The sequence below is a fragment of the Neodiprion fabricii genome, chromosome 6, assembly GCF_021155785.1.
Source record: "Neodiprion fabricii isolate iyNeoFabr1 chromosome 6, iyNeoFabr1.1, whole genome shotgun sequence".
NCBI classification, from domain to species: Eukaryota; Metazoa; Arthropoda; class Insecta; order Hymenoptera; family Diprionidae; genus Neodiprion; species Neodiprion fabricii.
This window is the reverse complement of record NC_060244.1, coordinates 29,098,488-29,125,735: the sequence shown is the minus strand read 5'-3', so window position 1 is coordinate 29,125,735 and position 27,248 is coordinate 29,098,488. Positions and strand designations below refer to the sequence as shown.

The 27,248-nt window shown below is 40.1% G+C and overlaps 1 protein-coding gene and 1 long non-coding RNA gene across 3 annotated transcripts in view; one reads left to right on the top strand and one right to left on the bottom strand.

Annotated features, from left to right (window-relative positions):
* Window positions 1-21,393, top strand: part of LOC124185627 — a 170,537-nt gene extending 149,144 nt beyond the window's left edge. The window contains exon 3 of the long non-coding RNA XR_006871424.1: window positions 21,087-21,393. This is a non-coding gene — a long non-coding RNA (uncharacterized LOC124185627). The remainder of the gene's footprint in view (window positions 1-21,086) is intronic.
* LOC124185620 (leishmanolysin-like peptidase) overlaps window positions 1-27,248 on the bottom strand; it is a 202,398-nt gene that overhangs the window by 157,482 nt on the left and 17,668 nt on the right. The window lies entirely within an intron of this gene.

Genomic DNA, 27,248 nt, shown 5'->3' with positions numbered 1-27,248 from the left:
TTTTTTCCTGTAAAGCAAGACAATTAGTATGAAAATGATCCGTTTGTAAGAAGATTATACATATAATAAAGGATCGGCCAACAACCGAGTAAAATTCATTCATACAGGGTCTGACGCCGGGCAGTTTGCATGAAAATTAAACGTACATCCACACCGCCGTGGTCTCGTTGACGAGCGATGATTTTACACACCGCATAAAGACCACAGAGAGTGAGCGAGGATGGAGTTGTGTACCTTGGTAACTAACAACGTTGAGAGGACGGATACACAACGTAGTTACTACGTTTCTCGACCATTTAGGAACCGCAGTGGCGGATAGATACGGTAAAGCGGTGGTGGTGGTACAGCAGCCGTAGGTTTATGGTGTAAACAAGGGACACAGACGTGCATCAGCGTTAACACGCGTGTGCAAGCTCTGCAGGTACGTAGGGGTGGTATACGCACGTTACGAGGGACGCGGTTCAAATCGACGAATCAGAAACGCACCTGACATTTGGGCAACCAAACAACCAACCAACCAACCAACCAACCAACCAACCAACCAACCAACCAACCAACCAACCAACCAGCCAACCAAACCAACGGTTGCTGCTGCTGTAAATATTGACGCACGTCGTAGCGCTAATTGAACCCTTGGCTCAATTACACGCTCTGGGGATAAGTTTGTTCATGGAGTCGAATGGTTGCCTCCTCCACCTCCTCCTCCTCCTCGCATCTACGGGACGAGATGCGATACGAAGTTTTATAACCTCTACCCTGACAACACTGCAAACGTCATCGAAATTTCACGTCATTCAGGACTGAAGTAAGACTGCGCATTGAAGTTTGCAATACGAAATTTCCGCTAACAATGCGAGAACATTTCCTAAACTACAATATAAGACGAGACTCGGTGCTTCTTAAGATACCGATTCACATTCGACGTGCAACGACAAATTATACACCGGAGGTTGTTTATTCACTGAAGAAATCCTCTGTACTTTGATAAATGCCAAGCCTTTGGAAGTCTTTGGATAGCTTTGGAAGTTGACGTAAACCGTTAGTAATATGCGATATTGAGGTCTTTGATAATTTTTGAAAGTTGGCACTGACTTGTGCGCCTAAACTTAAAGCGAGTAACCCCTCGCTATCCGGTACTTGGTCGTAACGATTCTGAGACGATTAACTTTTTTGACAAATGGTTTACGCTTGTAATCCGGAATCAATCCAGAAAATGTCCAATCTTCGTAGACACAACATGACCCATGACCGTCGAAAAAATTAACCGTCTCAGAATCATTGCGGCCGAGCATACATTACAATTACACGGTGTGTTTGAAACTGTACAGCGTAGAAATCGACGGAGAAAAGGAATTTATATAATAGAAGGAAATAAACTCAATTAAAAAAGCTTACTACCGAACCGCGCGAAATTTAAATGCATTGGTTAAGTAAACAGCACCGTTGAGAACAAAATAGGTTACACGTATACTCCACTCGCACTGCCTGCCGTTATAAAAACAACGACAACAATAATAACAATAGTGATGATAAATGGAAGAATGCTAGAGTGAAAAAAAAAAAAAAAAACTCGAGTCCGCGGTAAAATTCGAGAAGAAGAAAAAATCGAAAACGAGGTAAAAAGAGACGAATAATGAAATTTGCCAACCATCTCGAAGGGGTTGATGATCTGACCATACGTCGCTGGAATTTCCATTACGCGTCACCCCCGAATCTCGCGGTGGTCGTAATTTCACTCTATATGCAAATTGTACGCGAGAATTCTCGTGACGATCGTCGCGTAATCCTAACACTGTTCTCAATGGCAAGCGTGCCTGTTTCCGTTTATGCGATTGAGGGGTTTAAGCCTGTAGCGATAGAGGGATGATGCGCGTGGAAAGTATACGGATAATATCACAAGCCCGCGGTAAACACGCGAAATTAGCATATCGAGGATGGAGAATTTGAATATCTAATCACTGCCGAGCATCCCAAGGTTTAGCAAAATTGATTGGCACTGATCGACTGGAAAATTTTTTGTGTTTTTGTAAGAAATATTAACTCTCCATCAATCGGGGTAGCAAATTTTTACATCGAAATTACGGTTGTTCGATTAAAGTGAAAAAATTTCTAAAAACATTGAAAGAAAGTTGGATTTTATTGGTATTTCTTCTCCACTCGAAATCACGGATCTTCATCTACCCGTGTAGCGATTCGCAGTGATCGAGCGAAAGATCGAAGCTCGGATTCGGGTAATGGGATTGGTATAATTTCGTCGGCGCGCTTAATTAATCCCGAGTGAAATTAATAGCAAGAAAAGTCACCCACGCTTCGCTGAGAAATGGAAGGGGAGATAATTTTGCATCTGCGAGAATCTGCGAGAATTTGCGAGGAAAGCAGAGAAGACAAGAAAAAAGAGAAATAAAAAAACACTGCACACCCAGACTTTATACAGCGACGAAATTCGGGTCAGATGGTTGATTCCGGGAGCTTTCACGCAGCACTTGACGGCTTAGAAATAGATTAGGAATCTTTCAGTCATGCATGTTTGCTTATACATGCATGCCCCTTGAGCCCTGGTCGCTGGAGAGGAGCGTGCAAAAAAAAAGGGATGCTTTATTCTAGAAGCGGATAATTGATAATTAATTTTAATTGCTACTCTCACCGCGCCTGCGCGTGGATAGGCATACTTCTGCCTATGTTCTACGGCGGCAAAGCCGAGATTTTTTATTCCCAGGGACCCCGTAACAGCAACCCTTGTCGTACACACAAGGCAGACATGCAAAACCCTAGGAGCGCGACGATATCAGATATACGTCTAATTAAAAACGGCTGACGAAGCGTTTTTGATGATTCAAATAGGCTTAATAACGTGAAGAAAAAAAAAAAACAAAAAAAAACAAATAGAGAGTGAAAGGGCGAAGCGATAAATTATCCCAAAAAATGAAAGTGCATATTTAACCATCGTCAAAGAAACGTTTTCAATAAGCTGCTATTTAGAGTAAAAGCTATATATACAATTTCACTTGCATATGTACTGTCGAGTCCCTGATTTTACAAAAAAATAACATCGATTTTAAAAACGTCCATTTTCGCGTCCGGGATACTTCAGGTCGCCACACGTTTAGAAAACGGCGGAAATATTTCGAAAAATTAGAGGCATCAGAATCCCAGGAACGCCCCATATACATACATATGTATATATATATATATATAAATATATATATATTTATTCCCTGAGGGATTCCCCTGCTCAAGAGAATTGCAGAATATTCCGTATATTAATCGTCTAGCCGTCTTGCGGTTAATTAAGACGCCTTTGTCAAACACGGCACGTCACGGCATCCATCCACCCTTCCTCGGCGATATACCTACACGCAGGACGCGGACGCAGGCATGTATGCGAAATGTATATACATATCACACGCATACTTGTGATTACACACAAATACGATGACGCCGCTCCATTTATCCTCCAAAGCCTCCAATTACACCCGTCGGTGATTCCTGTGCACATGCATAACCGTACTGCCTCGGATATCCGAGTAAACTATTCGGCCTGAATGCACCCTGTAAGTTAAGGGTTGAGAATGCAAGTGATGCCAGACAGTTTGAACTAATTTTTTTAAAACAAAGAAATTCGGGCAATAGGAATAGGCAATGCTCCTTTGATTAGGATTATTCAATGATCAGGATCTTCTACAGGAATAGCACAAAAACATCTCGTTCAAGACTGATCAAAACTCGTCGCCATCGATGATTTATGCATTCCGAAATAATATTAAAAAAAAAAAAAAACAAGAAACGTAGGATAGAAAGTATATGCATATAAATTATAGGTAAGAAAGAAATTTTAATTTTAATCAATCATTATTGCATGACGCGTTGTTTGCAAAAATAGAGAAGGTGGAATTACACAGACTCGTACGCATCGAACCTTTGATTGGAAATACGATTCAATCAGAGTTTCGAATTTTCCGTGTACGAGTTCAGCGAGCACCAATTTTCGTTGCTGTTAGCAGCAAACCTATAGTTTACACCAGCATACATCTACATGTGTATGAGGCATTCCACCCCAAATCTACCTACGCTGGACCCTCACCACCGATATTATTTTTTTTTTCATCGCCAAGTATGGTGTAGAGTGTAGAAACAAAAAAAAACATCGTTCACCGAGTTTTAGATTTTTGGACCACGCCTCTGACGATTACTGCTTTCAAAAACACGAAAACTCAATTTTCGAATGAATAGCCTCAATCGATTGGCTTTCACAAATTCTTTGTTAAGGAATCGAAAATTTTGAGATCAAGGTGGAAGTAAGCTTTGGTTTAGAAGCTACAGGTGAAACGAGTAATTAAAAAGTGAGTAAAAAACAAACAGATAACATATAAATATAAATCTTACCCACTTCCCTCTAGGTCAAAAAATTTTCGGTTGTTGTCAAAAAAAAATTAACGAGAACAATTTGAAGTCAGTCGATTGGGGGCGCATTCGTTCGAAAATTGGGTTTTCATGTTCTTAGGAGCAATAAATATCAAACCAATGATCCAAAAAATGTTAAACCCGGTGAAAGATGTTTTTTTTTTATACAGTCTAGACCATTCGTGGAATTAAAAAAAACACCGCCGATGGTTCGAGGGTCAGTCGTACGTCGATTTGAGGCGGAATGTCTCATATATACCGTTACGCAGCAACAAACAATAGCAGCAGCAGCAGCAGCTGGTGCAGCATCGAGTGATTAGAGTGTGCAGTGAACTATACAAAGGATCAATGAATTCGATTACACGAACAGCGCTGCGGTGCAGCTTGTAATCGAGCTAATCGCACGATACCCAATGCGGAGAAAAACCAGGAACAATGGAAGAAAAAAAGAAACAAATCCGTCGCGTATTAAGTTACGATCGTATAGCGGGACTACGACCGGCAATCTGCATTACTTTTCCACAAGTCAGCTGCTTGATTGTCAAATGAGGGCGAATGACGACGATTGCTGATCAAACTACGACGTAACAAGAGCAAGAAGTATCGAATTTTTGGAAAATAAAATAACAGAAAAGCTGCATACCCGCGATAAAAAAATATACGTCATCGTCGTCATCGTCGTCATGATCACTCTTGAAATAATTAAACCACGAATTACAACGTACCGCATTGTTTTCCTCCGCAGAGCTTCTATTTTCTGAAAAAGAAAGATGGACACAAAAAAAAAAAAAAAAAAAAAAAGGGAAGGTGACGCAATTATCGGAAATTCAACGTCGCCTTATATCCCCCCAGGTTGTACAGGTATACCCGCTGAAGGTTAAGGGTATCTGTGTCTGTCGCTCGATCTGTTTTTGGCTCAAGATCAATTACCCGACGATCGGACGTGAGATCCTTGCCACAAAAACAATATTGTTTAGCGAATAAGAGAACCCGACTACCCACGCTTATTGTTGATGCCGCCGCTGGTGTTTCTCCTGATGTTGTTGCTCTTACTGTAATACAGAGAGACGGTAAACTTTTCGTTAAAGACGTAGCTTGTTAACCCGTCAGTTGCCACCTGTGCGTGACTTGCCTACAGATATTAGAAACAGCACAAGTTTCAAAGTCAATCGGCTGACACGTGTATAATAATATGCTAAAGAAGAAAAAAAACTAATGTGTTTTACTAATTACGATGAAAGATTAATCGAAGAAAATACCAGGTGGAATTCTAGAGAGGACGCCGCTGTGTAAATCACGATCTACGTAATAATAAAGATGAGAAGAAAAAGAGAGAAAAAAAAACAAAGAACATTACCAAGAAGCAAAAAGTGACGATCAAAATAAAAATAACGAGATTCGAGTAATAAAGCTGAGTTAACTCTTTCATCGACGTCAAATCGCCCAGAATTTGTAATTTAAGATGAGCGACGAGAGAAAGAACGAGACGAAAAGGCGAGACGATTAATTCTGATTACACGGTTCAATTTTAATACAAAACAGTCGCTATCCAGGCTCAATCTTTCGACTCATTTTTCTTCACTATCTCGTATCAAACGGTTTGTTTTAATTCTAATTTTCAAGTCAGACTCGGGTTTAATTCAGCATATCTCTGTACAATTCGAAATTCCGATACGTTTAGAAGCTTCTAAATGATAAATTATTCTCTGACTCAGTGTCTGTCGAACGATGCTTATAATATATTCAATGCCTCGTTCATAGAACGCGCTATAAAGGCAATACGATTGCAAATCAATCAAGCCATCAACGACGCGATCAAATTTTCACACGTATTGTAAATGCCCAAGGAAATTACACGTACATCTAATACCGAATAAATCAAGAGCATAGGTATGGAGTACATTAAACCTATCATACCGTAACTACACGGTAATAGATATGTATAATTTATGGTGATCCTTAAAAAGGTAGTTTTAAAATTTCGACCGGTTCACCCCCAAAATCGATTTCGAATAATTCAAAAATAATTCCCAAATTTTTTCCGAGAAAATCGTAAAAAAAAATCAGGATCGAAAGTCATTTTACTATGTATGAATGCTGAAACATTTTCATACGTCACTTTGTACGTCTGAAGATTCTTCAGATTTTTAAATAGTGTCGATCGGTAACGCGGATTTGAAAAATTCTAGAAAATTGAAACCAAGTCGAAAAAATGTAAAAAAAAAAATCGGGTGCTTTTCAAAGTGTAAAAAAATCATACAGTCACGGGTCAAATCCGAGAGGTCAAGGGTCAGGCCCAGGTCGAAACGGCATGGACCGGCCCGTACAAATCTCGCAGCAGAAATGTGAAAATGCGACGACGATTAGTCCAGCCTTCGTCAAGGAACCCATCCGAGAGTTTTGAATGAGAAGTAATCGCGTGGTATTCATCTTTGCAAAGCTCGCGTGTATCGTGTAACTACCTGTCTCAATGCTCCGCGACGGTGCAAAAGTAAACTGGGTCATGAACGTGCGAAAGTCGTTGTTCGTTGCATGGGAAACGTGGGTGCGGGATGAAGCACGGCGATCTTGAATATATGTAGTTAGTTTCCGCATCTCTACGAAATATAATCTCGTCCTCTCGACTCCTGGCGTTATACACGCGAGTATAACGTAAACGGGTATCGTACGTATTATACAACATACGCTTGCAGCTCGCCTGCAGGGAACTTGAGCATAATTCATTAACTCAATAACGATACTATGCTAGGCGTTTATATGTACGGTATATGTATATTGTATATAATATGTGTGTACATCACAATCCCACCGGGAATTTCTGCTTCTGCTCTTGGAGAACCCGGAAGTACCGTTGCATGGGGTGTACTGATATACAGGCCTTGCCCAAAATCCCGGCAAAATCTATATGCAAATTGTAGGTATGTGTATATATTAGCCTGCGATGACGTAACTTGTTGCGATTGCCTCATAGATCCGATATCTTTGATCAACGACGAGATTCTTGTACATAAGAAAGAAAATCGAGCGAAACGACGACGTAGAGAAATCTGCTGCACCGTTTTTCGATAAGAATGGTATAGTTTAATTTTTGAAAATTGAAAACCTTTACAAGAGAACCTCTTCGAACGACTGTCCATCTCAATTCCATCGCGTTTCCCCTCCGTGCAGACTTTCGAAACCTTGACGTAAAGTAAAACGCGCGAAGAAGTGTGACATAAAATGACCCCGAAATAAGTCGTTCTCATACATTTACACCGGATTATTCGCGGCGCTCCATTACGCGGTGAATGCAAATGAGCTTTCCCTCTCTGCGGCAGCAGGATCACGATTCTCTTCCTACTAACGTGCCTACGAGCAGCCGGTTTCCCTCTCTATATTCAACTCCGTGAAAGATCGTCGAGTTGGCCGAAACGGAGCCGGAGACGAGGACGAGGATAAATATACGAGATGAGGTTGAGGAGGAGGAGGAGGAGGAGGAGGAAAGAGGTGTAAGAGAACATGGACGAAGAAGCGAAGGACGAGCTACGCGGAATTAATTAATACCCGACACCGCCGGGCCCGGTAATTGACTCGGGAGGTGTTCAGGATTTAATCCTGCAGTTGCAGGATGGCAGCTGAATACTCGGCTCGACGTCGCGCATGCACGTGTGCACCTTGAAGCAGGCAGCCACAGCGCTGCCAACATAAACGGAACAAACAAAGCCTGTTACTCTTATGAGGCGCCACCGCCTCGTCGTCGTCGCCAGGACGACTATAATATCCTGAAGCCTCGCGCTCTCGCAAATTTCCACACCGCGGTCTCTGGAGCTGGCAGGTCAGACGGTGTCGTTTACCAACCGAATTGAACTTCCCCCCCTTCGCCAAAGTTTTGATTTACGCGCAATAGCTGTACAGAGAACCAAGAGCGTGGCAGAAGCATCGACCCCTGTAAGCAATTCTTCTCGTATCGCGAACGAAATTAATATCGTCCGTTATCCGGCAGAAGCTTCGTCAACGATTCAATCGTCAACGTTTTTCAGGACTGATATGATTCGTCGCGGAGAATAGCGTCTCGGAATAACCGTGGGCACGTGAAACGTTGGCATTTTTTAAATCAAGATTCCGAAAAAAAAAAAAAAAAAAATCATTCACTTTCATTCAGTGGGAAAATGTTTGAAGTAATTACTTTATTACTCAAAGAAGCGAGGTTGAAAAGAGTCGATTCAATGACTTTTCCGCGTAATTATTTCATACGGCGATCTCGTGTCGGAAAGATTACAAACCATGAATAATTTCTTATACGCATAAAATGTAATTTTGCAAGAGGAGAACGAAAATTTTATAAACTGTAAAAGTTTCATCACGATTTAGCAAGAGTGATGAGACATTTCGTCGAGTCAAATGCAAAGTATTTTACCGAATAAATTGAGACTAGGTGCATCATTTTTTTTAAACAACGAAAGAATGTAACGGCGAGTAACGAATTTATTGAATTTTTGTTACTTTCTCTAAAGTTAATAACAAGGAGAAAAATTATAGGTACGTGAAGCGTAAGCGCAATGAATTATGACGGACATATCGTGCAAAATGTAGTTCAGGTTTATACCAGAACCCATGTATATACACACAATATATAATACGTATAACGGGAGCTGTACAACTTGTCTGGAAAAATATAGCTTCCAATATAACCGAGGGGGCATTACTTTATACGGTAGCATCTGCCTGCTTCGACAAAACGGATTAATAAGTTATTTATCGATCATAATTTCAATATTCTTTTTTTTTCTTCCCCCCTCCTTTCTTTCTTCTGCATTTTTCAACTCCTCATTTTTTCATCCCCGCGTCATAATGCCACGTATCGTACAATGTAATTTGTTCGGATTAAAAACCCGTGATTGTTTCTTCGTTTTTTTATCGAGCTTCTCAAAGCGGCATAGATCTAGCAGATTACGAAATACATACACAAATTGTAGCGTGATACAAACATGTTTCAGCTCGGTAAATTCAAACGCGTGAATCTGTACAGAGAGACGCGCCGTCCGGTTATCCAAGTCGGATTAACCAAATTGGCTACCGTAATTTGAACACCCCGTTATACAAATCGTTAACATTAATGCCACACTAATTAACATTCGATTAATCGCTGCGGTACAGCCGGTATATACCGGTATATCGGTAATTGTCTACGCAAAGTAAATCCAAGCATCGGTGAGTCGATTTTTCCTAAGCCTAAAATTACGAGAGACAATTTTCAAAATACGAATAAAAAGAACTGTTAAAAAATAGGAAAAAAAATTCATATTCTGGAATAGTCAGTAAGATTCATCTTCTTTTCGGTGAAAAATAAAAAACCATAAATGGGGTATTCCATGAGAAACGTGTAAAAAAAAAATAACCTTAATATTTGCATGTCATCGACTGTGATATTACGTAGTGTCGATATGTGGTTTATTACACAACAGTGCTGACTAAATGAATGCTAGTGTTTTGTTTCAATTCTTTATTTAATCTGAAAACATGATGAATCTCACTGAATATTCGAGATTGTGGATTTTTTTTGGTTACTTATAACTTTGAAATAAAATTCAGTACAAAGTATAGTGAATGAGCATAATTTGAAGTAATTTGAAACTTCCCGCTTAAACAGTGAGACTAGGGAAATGAAATAAAAATCTGCGAAAGTTGAGGAATTTTTTTTTTTTTTTTAACCACACCAGGATCATTCTAATTCTATACCTGTACATATTACGCAAGTAGCGACGAAGAACTTGTTATTACTTTTTTCACGGATTAGATTGTCGCCGGGTTTGCGGTTTGCCACAATCGCCGTTCCGGTATGCTTTCAGCATATCGTGTACAACGTCACGGGGTGTTACAGCGGCGTTTAATCGATAACCTTTAGTATCGAAGGCCGGAAACAGGCCCCGGGACCGGAGGAAAACCCGCGAGCCGTAAACGTATTCGGCATCGTCCCTGCACGTTCCGAGGACCGCGAACCCTATACTCCTGCAGCTTCGCTCCCACACCGGGTGCTGTAATCTCGAATCTCACACAGACGTGCATCAGTTACGTTCCTCATTAATTATCAGATGCGATAAATCAGAAACCGCAGACAAGCGAAATCCCATCCGGAGCACGTGTAAACCAAATTTGGGAATTGCTCGTCGTAGGTACTCCATGACTAGGAACGCCGAGGAGCGTTCGAATGATCGAGTAACGAATCAGAGGGAGGGTCTGGAAATCGAACGATACCTGCTCCTGTGGAGTGTGTGTGTGTGTGTGTGTGTGTACAGAAGGAGAGCAGTCTAATGGACGACGCGTTCAAAATCTGGTCAAATTATGCAAGACAAACAAGGGTACATAGATCAAAAATTTAATGATGAAGTTGGTTGAACGGTTACGCTTACGTGCATCTTACGTTCTGTAGAGCCACCCTTACTTGCATCCAAAGTCAGCTCGCTTTTTGCAACCCTGACAGTGAGATGTCCCTACTTCTCCGCGCTCCGTTAAAACTCGCTCCGGTGACGCGGATTATCCAATCCTCTGAATACCAACACCAGAAATTTCAATATCAAGATCAAAGACAGTGAAAGAGACTGCGCTACATAGGTAGGAAAGTCCTACTAGCACTTCGACAACTGTGAATTAATAAAGCCTGACTTCCCGGCACGAATTTGACCTACCTTTCCGATTTCGTGTGAGTCGAGTAATTCGCAAGATGAAACATGAGGAAACGTCGGATAGCTGAGACAGGTTAATTTAAACCGCGCACACACTGCTACAGCATGGGTCGTAGAATAAGAGAGTAAATACAGCAAACGACGATGACGACGACGACGACATCTCGGTATCTCCGGTCAACCCTGCTCGCGTCCTACTCGAAGTTGATGTGCACAGGACAGACAATGGCTTGGGTGGCGTTACGAGGCTAAGCTTAAGTGCAGAATCGAGTCGCTTCATGCCCTCGACTGGATCTGTGCGGGATCACATCGCGAAATGTAGATACGTATACCCACGACTACTCGCCGGCGTTGTTCTACCAATGTAGGTATAATTATCGTTGCAAGGCTGGTTCTGTCGCCAGACGGATGGATGGATGGACACATTTTATCCGTACCTATACTAGGTACCTAAGGAATAGCGCGATAGTTCGACTAATGGATGCGGACAGTGTAGAAAATGAATGGGTATAAATCGTTGGTAACAGTAGTACCTGAACTCGACGTTGTAACGAATGGATGGATGGAAGTATAAATGGTTTTATTCGCCGATAACGACTTGACGATCCTCTCTTCCGAATAGAAACTCTACTCTGATCGATGTAACGTAACCAGCAACTAGCAACATCGAAAGTCAAGAGTAGGTATAATGTTTCACGCGTTGTATGACTTTCATCGCGACGAATATCCATCCGCGTTAATTATACACAAATTTTATCGAGAGAAGAGATACTTTCGCAGAAATGACAGACAAGGATGAACAAATCGTGTCTAAAGATGTTTCAACACAATACCCAACACCGGGTTTAACATGAGTAGCAGCCGTGAATGCTTGCCTGAGAGAGAAATTTCCGGTTGACTGGAAGTGAAATTTGATCGGAACAGTAGTACATTTTCTTATTCATCAGTACTAGTAGATATCCAACAAGATGACCTTCCTCAAACTTGAGTTTCGAGGACACGATGTAAAAGAAAATGAATGACCTCCGTAAGACAGCTGATCACGGCTGACGTGGAGAGTAAATTTGATCGTACCTCACCTGTTCCACGCCTTATTCGGATCAACTGCACAGCCTTGTTCCAACAAGCCAAAAACCTAACGTACGATTTTGGAAACTAAAAAGATCCACACGCAACGATCGTCGATCGAAGCGTTTACCGCGATCAGACACCCTGTGAATGCAATTACCAGCCATTTTCTAACCAACGTTAGATGAGGAATTGACGCGTCTGCCGACCCGATTACAATATGAAAGGAGGAAGGTCAGGTGGTAGACCAAAGGAGCGGGAGAGAGCGATTGAGTTAATAGAAATTGAAAGCGGAATTGGAAGAAAGTTCGCAATTGAAATTGATCTTGAACGGAAGAATCTCGGAACAGGAGGAACTAGAGGGGACAAAGCACTCCGTACATGCCGGAGACCAGACGACGGAACGCGATGCTATTATCGACTCTTGTCTTCCTCGAACACGGGCGTTGAATTCAAACGAGTAAATATTTGTGCACGTGAATACCTACATCCGACATTCTCACGCCACGTATCCGCAGAGACGGAATGATCGGTATAAAGGGGATATGAAAATTGGGACATGGAATTCGCCGATGAAAAAAGGGGGAAAGAGTGAATTATGCGGTAGTTCCTTACATGCGGGATGAACAATATCGGTCGATGAATAATAAAGACGAGAGGGGCGAGTCCTCCACTTATCTACACGAGCAATCTATAGCTGGTATATATAAGCGGCCTGGTTACCGTCGTGGGCGATACCGGAAGCAGCTGCTTCCATGTGTATCGGCGAATCCTCGTCCGCTTCGCACACTCTGCAGGCTTCTTCAATACGGCGGAAAACCCTTTAGGAAATAACCCAACACCGACCCCGCCCGAGGAAAGGAACTAGGGGTGATTAACCCTGCCTAGAAAGGGTCTGGTATCCGACTCTTCGAAAGTGCGTGTATTTTTTCAAATAACCCGCCGTGGCCGGCAAATTTTGCCAAGTCGGAATGTAAATTCGATAATTCTCTTAACCTCGTGGAGAATTTATTGAATTCGAAGGATTCTTGATATCTTAGGTCATGTGCAAGAAAAACACAGATATCATCTCTTAACGACTCGACCCTTTTGAGAAACTGTAAGTTTACTTCAGAGTGTAAGTCTTTGTTACGAATACGTAGTCAAAAGAACAAATTGGTATAATCTTGAGAAGTGGAATAGTTACAAGAGATTACAGAGAATAACGCATCAACAACTTACGTCGAATCATGTCAAAAAATAAAAAAATATCCTACGTCGGAATCTGGAACAAATTGACTATACAATAAGTTGAGAAATTTTCTTCTTCGTTCGTTATTTATCCTCGTTTACAAACACAAAAACAAAAGGAGAAAATTCCGGACTTACAAAGTAGAGCGAAAAATGCTGCTGTTATGACATCCAAGTTTTTCTTTACACTGATTTAAGATTTCAAAAGTCGTGAAACTTCGATAATTGGAATCATTCGGTCATCCAATATTACGTTCAAAAAAACCGAGCGAGCATCGACAGAGGATAATTTTTCAATATTTATATTTATTTTCCCTGCACAAGTTACGGTTCTTGATCGTGAATATCCTTGGAATAAAAATGGATAAATTTTCCCGTCGCTGTTTGGCCGGCGGGAATTTTTTAAATAAAAAGTAACAGATCCTCTCAGACTTTGGTAAGCAAAGGCCAGTCTATCGCATTATCTTTTCTGTTCCACCTTTCGTTTGTCCATTTTTCGCAATATTTCTTTTTCCCTTTCCTCTCCGATCGTAATTTTTTTTTTTTTTTTTTTTTTTTTTTTTTTGCGGCCAAGGGCAGGGCCGCGACATTACAGGGCTTTACAACGAGAGTACCGCGAGCATATCACCGCTGGGAATAAAGAGGCAAGGCGCGACATTATCATAAAGCAACAGCATGCTATTTACATATTATTTGCCACATAACGGCGTCAAGTTCGCTATAAGGCAAGTCTTCGTGCGCAATGCTCCATTATTCACATACCTCTACCTGTGAACGAAATGGCTAATGGCTAATCATTTATAGTGGCTAATTATCGCAGGAAATTTCACCAGACAGCGGCAACGAATAGAGATAAAGGATGAAATCGGGAACCAACGGTTATTGTGAAGCGAACAAATTTTTACACCCCACTTACAGAGACACTTTCAACGCCAAAGCGAATTATGCCGGTAAGACGGAGGTTTCTAAAGACAAAGATTTACGCTGTGTATTGTAATCACGAGGAAAATTAGAGAAGAGATGAATTTTCCTAAGAAAGTAAGAGTACGCGGTCTTGCGCAAAATGCGCGAGACTAAACAAACCGGAATTCTAACCCACCTTAACTTTCCTCTGCTCTTGACTGCTTTGTCTACTCCCACGTAGTTTCGCCCTGTACTTTTCTCTGATTTTATTTTTACTTTACTGCACTTTGCTTTACTTTACTTTACTTCACTTTGCACAACTTTACCATCAGCTATGCCCGTGGACCGCGCCACAGGAGAGCTCAATCTTACCAAGAAACTTTTCCACCCGTTAGACGAAAATATTTTACACAAATAGATGCAGAGGCAACACTTACGAAAGAATTGTTACGTCTCCCATTCCTCGCGATTTTTGTATCTTCATCGTTGTTTGTTTCCAACTAAAGGTTCAAAGTCTCATATTATTATACGTACGAAAAGACGTGTGGCAAAAGATAGAATCGTACTGTTTCTTTTTTTTTTAATTTTTACTCAAGTTACAAGCCTGTCAACTTTCAGACACGTTTCCATCGAGATCAAACTTGAAAAGAATAGCTTTGAATAGTTACGTAAAATTTACGTACATAACAATCTGTCGGTATATCCTACACGCAAACTTTGAAGGTGGTAAAGAAACAAGAGAAGTTAGGACAAAGAAACAACGGACAAAACAAATTGCAGAATTACCCGATTGCAAAGAAAGACATCTGCAGTACAGCTGCGCAAAAGTTTTGTTTAATTTTATCGTAAGACTTAAAATACGTATAACTGAGTTATACTCGGAGCACACAATTTATAATAGAGAATAGAAGCAGCAAAAAGTTTCTCCCGGCAAACCTAATTATTCAATGATGAAGAATTATAAGCGGCTACCTGCATTGTTGTTTCGGTAATAGTAGTTATATATTATATATACATACAAATACAAGAAATTCCCGGGAAATAAGAGAGATCGTATTCAATAATCGTCTGAAGAATTTATTCCCAAAGTATTTCTAACTATCTGCAAATTCTGTTCTTTTTTTTTTTTTTTTTTTTTTTTGCAGAACAAATGCGAAAAAGTTTCCGTTGATTAAAAACAAAAAAAAATACCAAAAATAAAATAAATTCAAAACTATCTACAGCTACGAATTAAATCCATCGAATCCAGCGCTGAATATTGAGAAGGAGGAAATGGAATTCGTCATCTTTACCAGGTCTGAAACCAAAAGACCTTTTTTTATTTCGAAAAATTATAGCTCGATCACGTTCCTGAATAAATAAAATTTCCAAAATATGACGGCGTTATTTTACCTTCTACTGCTAAAGATTTTGATCATGTTTACCAGAACATCAAGCCACGCGGGATCCCTTCGAATTTTCAGAAAGGTCGCAATTTTTTCGCATACGTTAAAAGTTGAGTAAGAAGAAAAGAGAAGAGCAGAATTCCACTCACTGACAGGCCTGTAGAGGATGCATGTAATAGATACATACGTGTACAAAAGCGAAGACGGCAGACTATGAAGAGATATTGCTGCAGCAGGTAGGAAGGTAGGTGGGTAGAAGGTACTTGGTATTCTCACGAACCGCATGGCGAGAAAGTCTCCGACTCGTGGCTTATGGCTGCTAACGACACGGTCTTTGGCCCCATTCAACCGCGTGGCCGCTAATACTATTTCGCATGTTTCGTACACGGACGATACTCGATTATACGTGTGTTAACAATCCGGTTATGCACAATCGAAAGAAGCAGCAGCGGCGACGATCTGCAAATCTCCTCACAGAGGTTCGAAGCGATATGGTGTTTCATAGATGTCTGAACGGCGTAAAAAAAAACATTGCTCATTTCTACCGACGATTTTTGGATTAGCAGAAACGATAATGACATAGTGTTGAACCGGATCCTTTATGTATCCGTCGTTTGAAACAAAAACGACGAGTAAACTGATCAAAATGGTATTTGTTGATTTTTACCAAGTACCAAAACCTTATACCAAAAACTCACAATCAACGATCAAATATACTTTTGCCTCTGACGTTTCATCAAATCTTACGCGAGGAAGACTAAAGTAATAAATAGGTATAATACCGACTAAATAATTATGATTTGAAATCCGTTATCCGAAACAACACTGCGCAACTGCAGTTAAAACTTTTGTAACTTTGTGAAAAAGCAATTACGTACAGTTTAATGAACCGATCGATGAGGAATCTTATACAATCCTAGATGATCGTGACGTTCCAAAGTATTTTCTTACCAGCCTCGTGAATCGACACAGATATTATTACACGTCATGTATGTACTTACCCACCTATTGCGACACATCTCGATTCACAGTAGCAGAAAAAAAGTAACTCAAAGCATTCGCAAGGAGCGTTAGAAATCGTTGCCAAACGAATTCGAGATGAAAAATGAAAAAATCTCATCTCAAGGTTTAACCTTGAACCCTGCGTCTACTGCATCGGTAGCGGCAAAAAGTGCTTGCGCGTCACGTTGAATCTTGCTGCCCGATACCTTTACCATCATTTTCCTTATTTTACTTCTTTACATCTATTTTCACCCAGTCGAAGCTTTGCCACGGCTTGAAAGCACTCGAAATATAAAGAGGGAAAGAAAAGTAAAGAAGAAAGAAAAGAAAAAGAAAACGATGAATAAAAAACAAACAAAAGTAAACTCCGGCCGGCTCCAAGAGGACATCATTCGAAGTGATGGTACCACTTTGAAAGTACCGAGAATATACAGGTAAATACTTGCGTACATAGATGCGCTATATATATTATGCTCAACAAGCTATAACAACAATAATAGTAATAATAATAATAATAATAATAATATGCTATACAAGGTCTCAGCTAGGATGAACGAAGAGAGGTATGCACGATGTTGTATAGGATTCTTTATAAATCTTTATAAAATGTACACGTTGAGGCTTCTGACGCGTATCCGTCTGTATAATTTATAAATTAAGGTAATAATGACTGAAGCAGTTGAATTTGAACAAAGTACAAGTACAATTTTGCCAATTATACACTATTTTACGACCGAATTCCACTGTCTGCAGAGACAATTCGACCAATATATACGTAATAGAAAATGAGGAAAAAGAACAGTGGCGCCCAAAGTGTATAGAGTTTAGGAAACAAAGAAGAAGAAGAGGATGAAGGAATCGATCGTCTTCGACACCAAGGGCACATCCACATGAAGGCCTAGCTTGTTAATCTTCTCGTTCAAGTTCTCTCTTCTTTTTTTTTTCTGGGTGGGTATGTAATAACGCGATATCGCCTGCATATACGCCAAGACTGGTAGAACGAGAGAGTCACGAACTCCTTGGGTATACGTATAGTAGCGTAGTACAGTATACCTTGCCTACCTTGAAGCGAATAACCGCGGGGTTGTAATCCGCTTCATCAGTTCGAAGTGCATAAGATTATGCTAAAACAGGGTAGCTAAGCTCCTCGTGCACTGAATAAACGATGTCCTGGATCCTATACGCGATATCGGTATGATACCTAGGATAGAAAGTACGTATGAGACTTACGTAGGTCTACGTACAGGATCGCTTCTTCTCCCTACATACCATATATACATATACATATATATATAGCTGAATCATAACGCAGTTTACGATCTCCGATATGCGATATTCTCCTCCTCCCTGCCTCTTGATCCTCGGCTACCATTCGACCCTTTCTATATACCACCGTCCTAAGCTCCCGGAAAACGTGGGGTTGGAAAGTATGGGGTAATGGGGTATATGGGTGTGTGTGTGCTTGCGAGTGAGCGCGTACCTACGCGAAGAGGGAATCAAGGGCGGGATACACCGACAGTGAAACGGTGGAACGGTCAAGCTAATTAATTAAGGTCTTGGGTATAAAATCACACCACCGTCCCCTCGTGATCAGGGTTGCGCGGCGTTACATCCCTAACCCGAATAAAGAGAGGGAAAGAAAAAGAAAAAAAAAAACTTTCGATAATATTCCAGTATGAAAAAAATAATATCAGTGAAATTACGCGGGTTGTTATCGTACGTCACATTTGTAAAGTAAAACTTGGAATTAGAGAAAAGTTCAGTTTTTTTAATATTATTCACCCATACTTTTAAACTCCTGTAGTTTTATATATACATATATTAAGCTTGCAGCGTATGTAATAACTTATTCTATACCCATAACGATGACTTACGCGTGCGTCACGTATGTTACACAAAGCGCCATACGCGGTGTTTCTTTGCAGCAAGAGTAGAATCCTATAACATTGCTGCGAGGAGAAAGTAGTGTCTTTTGAATAGTTTATACAGCAGCGGCAGTAGCTGTAGCGTGTTGTACACCTTGTACTCATACATAACAGCAGTGAGAAGGTGTGAGCCGACCTGAACGCAGCTTCGAGGGTGAAAAAAAAACAGACTAATCAACAGTACGACCATTAAACTGCGAGAGTTGGTAGCGAGTGAGATGGATGGTAATTCAGGCGGATGAATTGACGCGGCATGGTTCGAGGAATAAATGATTGTCAGAGGAGCTTGCGCTGCCGCATAGGTGTATAATCAAATGAGGCAACGAATGAGCGAGCGAACGAACGAACGAATGAATGAATGAATGAACGAATGAATGTTGAATAAATAGGCGAATACCTACGCAGACGGCATGAGAAGTCAGGGACGAGGAGTAAATGGGTGTAAATCTGTACGCCTAACACATTACATCTCCGTATCGTTACGCTTCCGGAAACGCCTTTTCAGGCAAACATCCTTCTTGCATAAATCAAGAAAATAAACGACGACCACGACGATGAGAGTGGGTACATTTGCCCTGCCGTAATACCTCTACGTGCACGCGGACACAAATATGCAACGTAACGTACATCGTTTTGCTCTGATACGAATTACCCAACTACCCGCTGATGTTTTTCACGCTCCTCTTTACTCTCCGAGGGTGAAATGTATCATCTCAATACAGCGATATGTTAAAAATAAAAGTTTATCGTGATAATGATTATGTGAATATATGTATGATGCAGCGTTATAAATATTGGAAAATTAAAAGAACCAGTCACCTATCGCGATAACGTTACAGTCGACTCTCTCTCTCAATAGGGCCGGTCATGGGAGTGTAGGGGAGGATATTTCTAAGAATTAGCACACCCCCACCAACGAGCTTGACGTGCATTTATCGCGCTTTGAACTCAGACTCTCGCATTAGGGCCGCAAAAAGTCCATAACAGCTACGCTGTTTTCTTCCAGCATTTCACTTTTGTTATCGGCCCGATTTCGAGAGTATTTGACAAAGTTGCTACTGAGCTATCTTGAGGGAATGCGGCCCTATCGAGAGAGTCGACTGTATACCATGGTTGGTCAAAAAATAAATGATCATTTTCATTATCATATTTGCTGTAAACGAAAAACTTGTGTTTCAAAATTCGACGAATACTGCACACGTCTGCTCGTGATGAAAAAGCATAGGGAGGGCAAAAAAAAAAAAAAAATGAGGATTGAAAAGCAAACGAAGAACCGGAATAACAGAGAGACACAAAAAACTAACATGCCGAATCCGAACCCGGTATCAGAATTGCTCCGTCGCTAGCAAATTTTTACTCGAATATGGGGTATTCCTATACTCCTGAAGCAAGCAAAAAATGCAACGCATGCAACATGTGAGGGTACAATAAGGGGAAGGTGCGGGCAAAGCAGACGCGTAAGCGAACGTGAAAATACGGCTAGTTTTTCGAAAAGATTAGATCGTGGATGGACCAGGGGGCGAGAAGCTGAGTGGAATTGAATGGTTCCACGTCTGGGTAAAAATCCGAATTTATAGCCGAGCCGTGATCGCGGCGAATCGCCGCCGCCCCGAGAAATCCTTGGAATTTCAAGACGAATGGCCGCCTGCCCGCCACGAGTTTTCTGTCCCTTTGCCCTTTTCTTTCCACTTAGCCCTTGCGCCGTCTGACTTATTCGCCTCCTCTCATCCCCCGTGAAAATCGACGACGTTTCGTGCGAAGCGTGCTCGACGTTGTTATTATTACGTAACGATTATTTACATGTACGTACTTGTGAGAAATTATTCGACGACATGAAATCACGGAAGGTTGTTCACTTTTTTTTTTTTTTTTTTTTTTTTCAGTGACAAATAACTGTGATCGACTTTGCTTGCCCGTTGCTTAATTAATTTCATTTTTATTTCTTTCACGGGTTGAACTAAATTCGAAGCAGAAAATAATTGGCCAAATACATTTTTTTTTCAATAATTATAATGTACAAGAGGAATAAATGTTGAAAAGTTGATCAAAATCTCGTGAGAAAATCTGAAAACTGATGCGCCTGCACTTTGCCTTTGTCAAAAGTTTATCAAGTCACGCATCACGCGTCGTACAAATTGTAGGAAAAAAATGATCTGCGGAGAGAAACAAAAACCTTGATGATAAGGAAGCGTGAACAAATAAATCGAAAACCGATAGAACTAAATTCAGGATGTCTACTGCAATGAAGAATTTAGATTCCAAGACCATTCCAGGATTTTCTGGGACAATTAATTAAAGAATTCCAGGATCTTGATAATATACTAAATGAATTTCGAACTAATTTATAATCCGTCGTCTGCTTAGATTTGACTCGTTCAAGGCATCGTATAACAAGTAAAATATGGCAATTTTCAAAAAACAAAAAAAAATGTATCGTGTCAATATTTCCAGGATAAATCGAAGTATTCCAGTAATTTTCCAAAACTTAAAGATCAACTTTTGTGCTCCAGGATAATTCCAGGATCTAAGGACATTTGAGGGAGCAGCCCGAGTCGACCTATAAATTTCGTCACTATTCAAATTATGTCCAAGCAGCTTTTTGCATCGAGATTATAAATAAATATTACCTCGACATTGTAACAATGTGTGTAAAATACAAACAGAGAGAATATGATGCAAAATCCGCGGAAACCGCTATATGGAATAATTTGTAGACACACATATATTTATACGACACAGAGTTTCCCGACGTCAGATTGTGTGCTGAGGGAAAAGATTTTCATTACAGATAGTCTCACCGCGTACACCGAACACCATTTTCACCCTGTTTGCATTTCCGTTTTGCCTTTTTGGTTTTGTCTCCAGCGTGTATTACGTGTGTAATATGTATACATATAGAGTGTATGGTGCTTGCGAAGAAACCATTCGCATTATTTACCTACATTTCATTACGCGACTGATCCCATGCAAAAACCGGAAGTCATAGCTGTGCGGATATTGTTTTAAAATTTTTTATCGAGATTTTATTTCAACTTTTAATACTTGTTATACCGTGAGTGGTAAATTTCTTCTTCAATTTTCCAAAGAGAAATTATATCGATTAAGAATAGCAATCATATTATAGGAATAAATATTGCTCACCGCTAGCCGGTTTGAGAAATCAGACAAACTTTCGACATTGCGCGTCATTCCCTTTTGTCGTATCTATGAAACACACGATGACTGAATTCGGATGATTCTTACCTGAAATCAGAAGAAAAAAGAACAAACTTTTAATCGTAAGAAATAAGAATATGCACGATGGATTCGATCAATAATTTATGGACTCGATGGAAAAGGAAGAAAAGAAAAAACAATTACACCGATGTACGATTAAGTATGAAAAAATGTTCACAGATACATTCGCATTATCCAAATAATGAAAAGACTCTTTGCCAGACATAGTCAGAGTTGTGAAAATATTCGATTAAATCTGTTGGAGCTTGAACCATGAAATATTGAATCGGACGTACGAATTAAATTATTGAAAAAGAATCCGGGGGGAATGGCAAAATAACGATAATTGATTGGTTTACATACGTGATAGAAAATGATATGGTATTTTACGATATCGCGTTACAGAAATTTAATACGGTATACCACAGCGTAGGTGGAAACTGCGCGACGCGAAGCGTTAACAATTTCAACGATTGGTTCATCCATTTCGAACAACTATATCGTTACACTATACATTATTGGTTCCGCAACTGGTGCTGCAGCAGCGGGTGCAGCTATTAGGGTAATCGGTATTAAATATACCTGCCTGCTAATGAACGAGGGGTGAGAGAGTAACAGACGTGGGAATGTATTGCTACATATAGAAGGTGAAAACCGCAGCAGCGGTGAGCGCCACTTTTCATTACCAAAAGTTGTTTTTTCTTCCGTTGTTTTTCCAATTTTTCATTTTCTTTTTACCCTATTGTTGCTAGATGAAGAAAAAAATAAGACAGAAACCACCGATGCGAGAATTCTTATCAGTAGCATTATAAACCATCGAATTCGACGACAAGCATGTGACAGTTGAAACGGAAAACGAAAGAAATGTGTAAGTCATCGATAGTTTTTTACTTCCCACTGATCGATCTTATTTTCATGATCGAAATCAGAAGAATTCATGTCAAATTTCGTGACAGGGTTAATAAAACTAAAGGTTTTTGAAATTTATAATCCTAATAAAAAAACAAATAAAAACGATATGGAAACGAGAATAAAAGTGGCAGGAGGTAAAAAATCGTCGGAATCGATCGAACGAAACACCCTGAATTCACCGCAACGGCGTAGACTGAACAATCAAAATTCTACAGGGTCATTCCTACATGAAATATATATGTATATGTTCGGACATTTATCGATGTTCATTGGCGCAATTATCCCTTTCAAATTGAGAGGCAATCACTCGCACGTTATGCATTATGAGGCATATACACCGTTTGCTCGACAAACACACACACATAGGCAGGAGCGCCATACATCGCAAAGTTTATTTTTTATTTATTGATTTTTATCTGTCTTCGGAAAAGTTTGGAGAGAACAAAAAAAAAAACGTAATGAAAATATCGATCCTACAGTAATTTATTAGTTTCGAATGAGTTGTACGAGTTATAGGAATACGCAATTAAATCGTAATTTTCGTAGAACTGACTGGGTTTGAAGAACAAAGGAGGACAAGGTAAAAGTTTTTATATTCTGTATGTTATGCATATACGATGCTTATGATATTGCCGAGTCTGCGTATCAACTACGGCTTTGCGGTTGAACGAATGATGGCCTGAGTGCAATTTGATTTTTAAATTATTCATTCCGGGTGCTGGTAGCATTGACCCGTTACGTAAGATTATAAAAATCACGATTGTCTTTTTTTCTTTATTTATTTTTTTTTTTGTTTTGTTTTCGAAAATCATGTCAACAACGTATCATGTCGAATCGCAGAAATATGTACGCGGTGACTTCAGCGAGCTATATAAGACCATCGAAAGAACGAAATCGTGTAAGAAACTGACGATAAATTTAACCATGGGCTAGACATTCAAGGCGAGGCTTAATCGACACGTTTAAGCATTCCAAAGACCGCGCAAAAGGCGTGTGATAAATTAATATAAGCATGAACTATGACCTTGCAAATACACGTTGTACATGTGCAAAATAATTATAGACACGGATAACGTGTACCTGATTCCTGCGTCAATTTAACGACATACAACAACACTGGCAAATAATGTAAAACTGTGTCTTATTTCAATGGACAGCATGGATGAATAAATTTTGAATCGGAATGCTATCGAAAACTGCTACTGTTCTACAACATGTTTTTATAAATTACGTATCCGATCACTGCTACGGATGCTCGTCGCCTAGATTTACGTATATACTAGACGAGATATCTGAAATTTTTTTATCAGAAACCGCAAGACCGTGATCGAGGGAAGAAATATTTTTCAATGCAGAATTCTAAAGCAACGATTCCAAATGAGATTCATGGACCGAACCGAAGGGCAACAGACAAAACTTCGTCGCGTCACCGCGCTTATTCGCTTCCCTCTCGTTCCAGCGAACTTTTATACAGTGTTTGAAAATTGGACGGTACGAGAACTCGTGCGTGACTGATTGTAAAAAAAGGTCCAAGCCCCATTGCACGCTCCATTATCATCGCGGTACAATTATTAGAGGTATAGATATAGCATCGAGTTGTAACCGCAATATCACTTCTTGTACATTTGACTACACATGAATAAATAAGTTTGTTGTTTGATTCATTTTTAACAGAGTATTCGGTACATACGCAGTAAGCAAAAGGAAAAAAAAGAAATCGGAGCGAAAACAGGATGGAAAAAAAATTTTGCAGAAATAGTGCAACTGATCTTGAAAAAATGAAACAAGATCCCGTGTTAAGATTCTTCAAAATTTAAGCCACGACAAGTGCAAATAGATATTCAGAACAAATGTTTCTCCGTAGTTTAACATCACGTTGAAGTTAGTAACGTTATTGCAACGGTTCATGCTTAGGAAAAACGGTAATTTCGCAATATCGGAATTGTTTGAAATTTAGTAGGCTTTGAATAACAAAACATACTCGTATTTTTAAATCTTACTTCCTTTAAAGTCAATACAAAAGTAAGAATACAGTGATTTTTCCACGATGTTTCCTCATGATAACGTTACCAACTTCGATCTGGTAGTTTAACCCTCGCGATCTTTCGTGCAGCGCCTAGATGTTCTTTTTCTTTTTAGTTTCTTCCCCCTATTTTTCTATTTTTTTCAAAAAAAAGAAAAAAAGAAAAAACAAACCCCTAATTCGTTTCTCCGATAAAACCGCGGGTGTCAAGACGCGAGAGCGTCGCGTCTGGTTCTCGGACGCTTCTGTCAACGCCAGAAAAAAAAGCAGCAGCAGCAGCAGCAGCGACATCAGGGGTGGTTGTAACGGGGTCGAGACGGTTTCCCATCCCTCCCCCCCATCATCCGTCCATCGTCGCCGAGTGGAATTTCAAGTTTTTACGCGGAACTCGTCAAGTGCCAAGAAACCGCGACCCGAGGCCCGGTCGAGCGAAAGAGAGAGGGATCCCATCACCGCTCCTCTCCTCTCCTCTCCTCTCCTCTCCTCTCCTCTCATCGTCAGGATATTGTCGTCAAGAAGAACCGCGCCTCTGTCGCACAAGCGACTTGCAGCTTGCGACAAGCCAGGAGCTCGGCGACCATCGATCATCGCTAAATGTGGTCTGCTTGCTCCCCTGCATCCTTCATTCCTCTCCCACACCACAATTTCTGCATCAGGGTTCACTCGTCCTTGTATTTTCTCTCTTCTCGGAGACTGACAAATTTCGGTAAAAAGAACGATAACGAACAAATGTCTCTCACAACGATTACAAAGATAAAAATTTTTTTACTTCGAATTGCTTGGTTCGAAAACACGTATATCATCCTGACCTAATTTCCGACAAAGAAGGATGACGAAAACAAACCGGTGCATCATTAATTGTCGGCGTAGTTTCGCCGAACCACGAATCGAGTGCCAAATGAGAGGAAGAAACGAGATCTAGAAAAAACCGAGAGATAAACAGTAAACCAGTCGTTTCTTTGCACGTTACACACTGCACATGTCGGTGATATAAAAATCGGATGCTATAATGAATAATAATAATAAATTGACGAACGGTTGCGCGATAAAAATTCGACGATTATACGCGAACACCACCCGGCACACAATGCGATGATGGAGGGTTTGATTTCGCCGAGATAAATAAATAACGAGGATAGGTTATACCTGGTGCAAAGTATAATGATGATGACAGTAGGTCGTAACAGTGGAGGGTTATTAAAGTCATTCAGGAAAGTCGTAAAATAAGTTCCACGAAGTATATTATACACAGGATGTAACACACAGCCCCATATTTGAAAGCGTGCACACCCCTGCATAATGTGTATGTGTTTATGTATGTATGTATGTATGTATGTACCTAGTTTGGTAAACCTAAGTGCAGACTTAAGCTGCCTGCGGTGGGAATAAACGGGAGAATAAATAAATAAATTAGGCACTTTTTGCCCGAAGAGAAAGACGGAAAGAGAGAAAGTGAGAGAGGGAGGAAGAGAGAGAGAGAGGGGGGAGGGAGGGGATACGTATACTTGATCTTACTACGTATTATACCATTACGTGGCGTTACGGCGATGTCGTCTTTTATAATGTTATACTTGTTTTTTTATGCATGCATGCATGCATTTTGCATTATATGTATCCATATAATACCGTGCTCCCAACGATAAGGTTCAGTCGCGTGCCTTGTGGGGGGTTGTAACTTACACCAGACGCTTTACAGTTGCAACGACATCGTACAATCTGATCGCATCGTGCCTTTTCAAGGATCTGCGAATAAGCTTTGCTTAAACTTGTAAACGTGCGGGATACTCTGTAATTTGTTACACCCTCGACACGACTGTTCGATTTCAGTCTTTACCGTATCAAGTTAATGTGAAAATCGATAAAATTAAACGGAGGGATTTCAATCAGTCGGTACAACGAAACAATGAGAAAAAAAACGAGAGAATGAATGCGAAAAAGAAACATATTTTGGATTTGTATTTTGGAAGACACTGGCGACTTCCTAAAATATAGCTTGCACAAGCTCTTGAAGATGTTGCAAATGTACAGTCCAGTCAAAGAGCTGTAAGGTCAGAAATGTCATACAACGAAGAATCGAATGTACAACTAAAGTTCACTGACTTCAATTTAGTTGGGACAATATTTCCTTAAAATAGAAAAAATATTTCGCTGCGATATCGTAATTATTTATGACTTTGAAGAGATCCCAGGATCAAATCATTTCTACAGTGAAAAAATCGCATCGTTCGAACGATTTTATCGAACTAAGGCTGATTTTGATCGTAAATGAATTCGTTAGAAATCAATGAATTCATATTTTCTGTTCCGAGTTCTCAGTTGATCCAAAAATAACACAATTAATGAAATCATTGTAAGAGGTGAACCAATTCTTCGATAAAAAATATTCCATTCATCATCCAGAATCTGATTTTATAGATTTGTAAAGAATTCATTTACGAACAAAATAAGCCATTTTTCATTACAGTCGGTCAGACGACGCAATTTTTTCATTGTAGAAATAATTTGATGACACGATCTATAA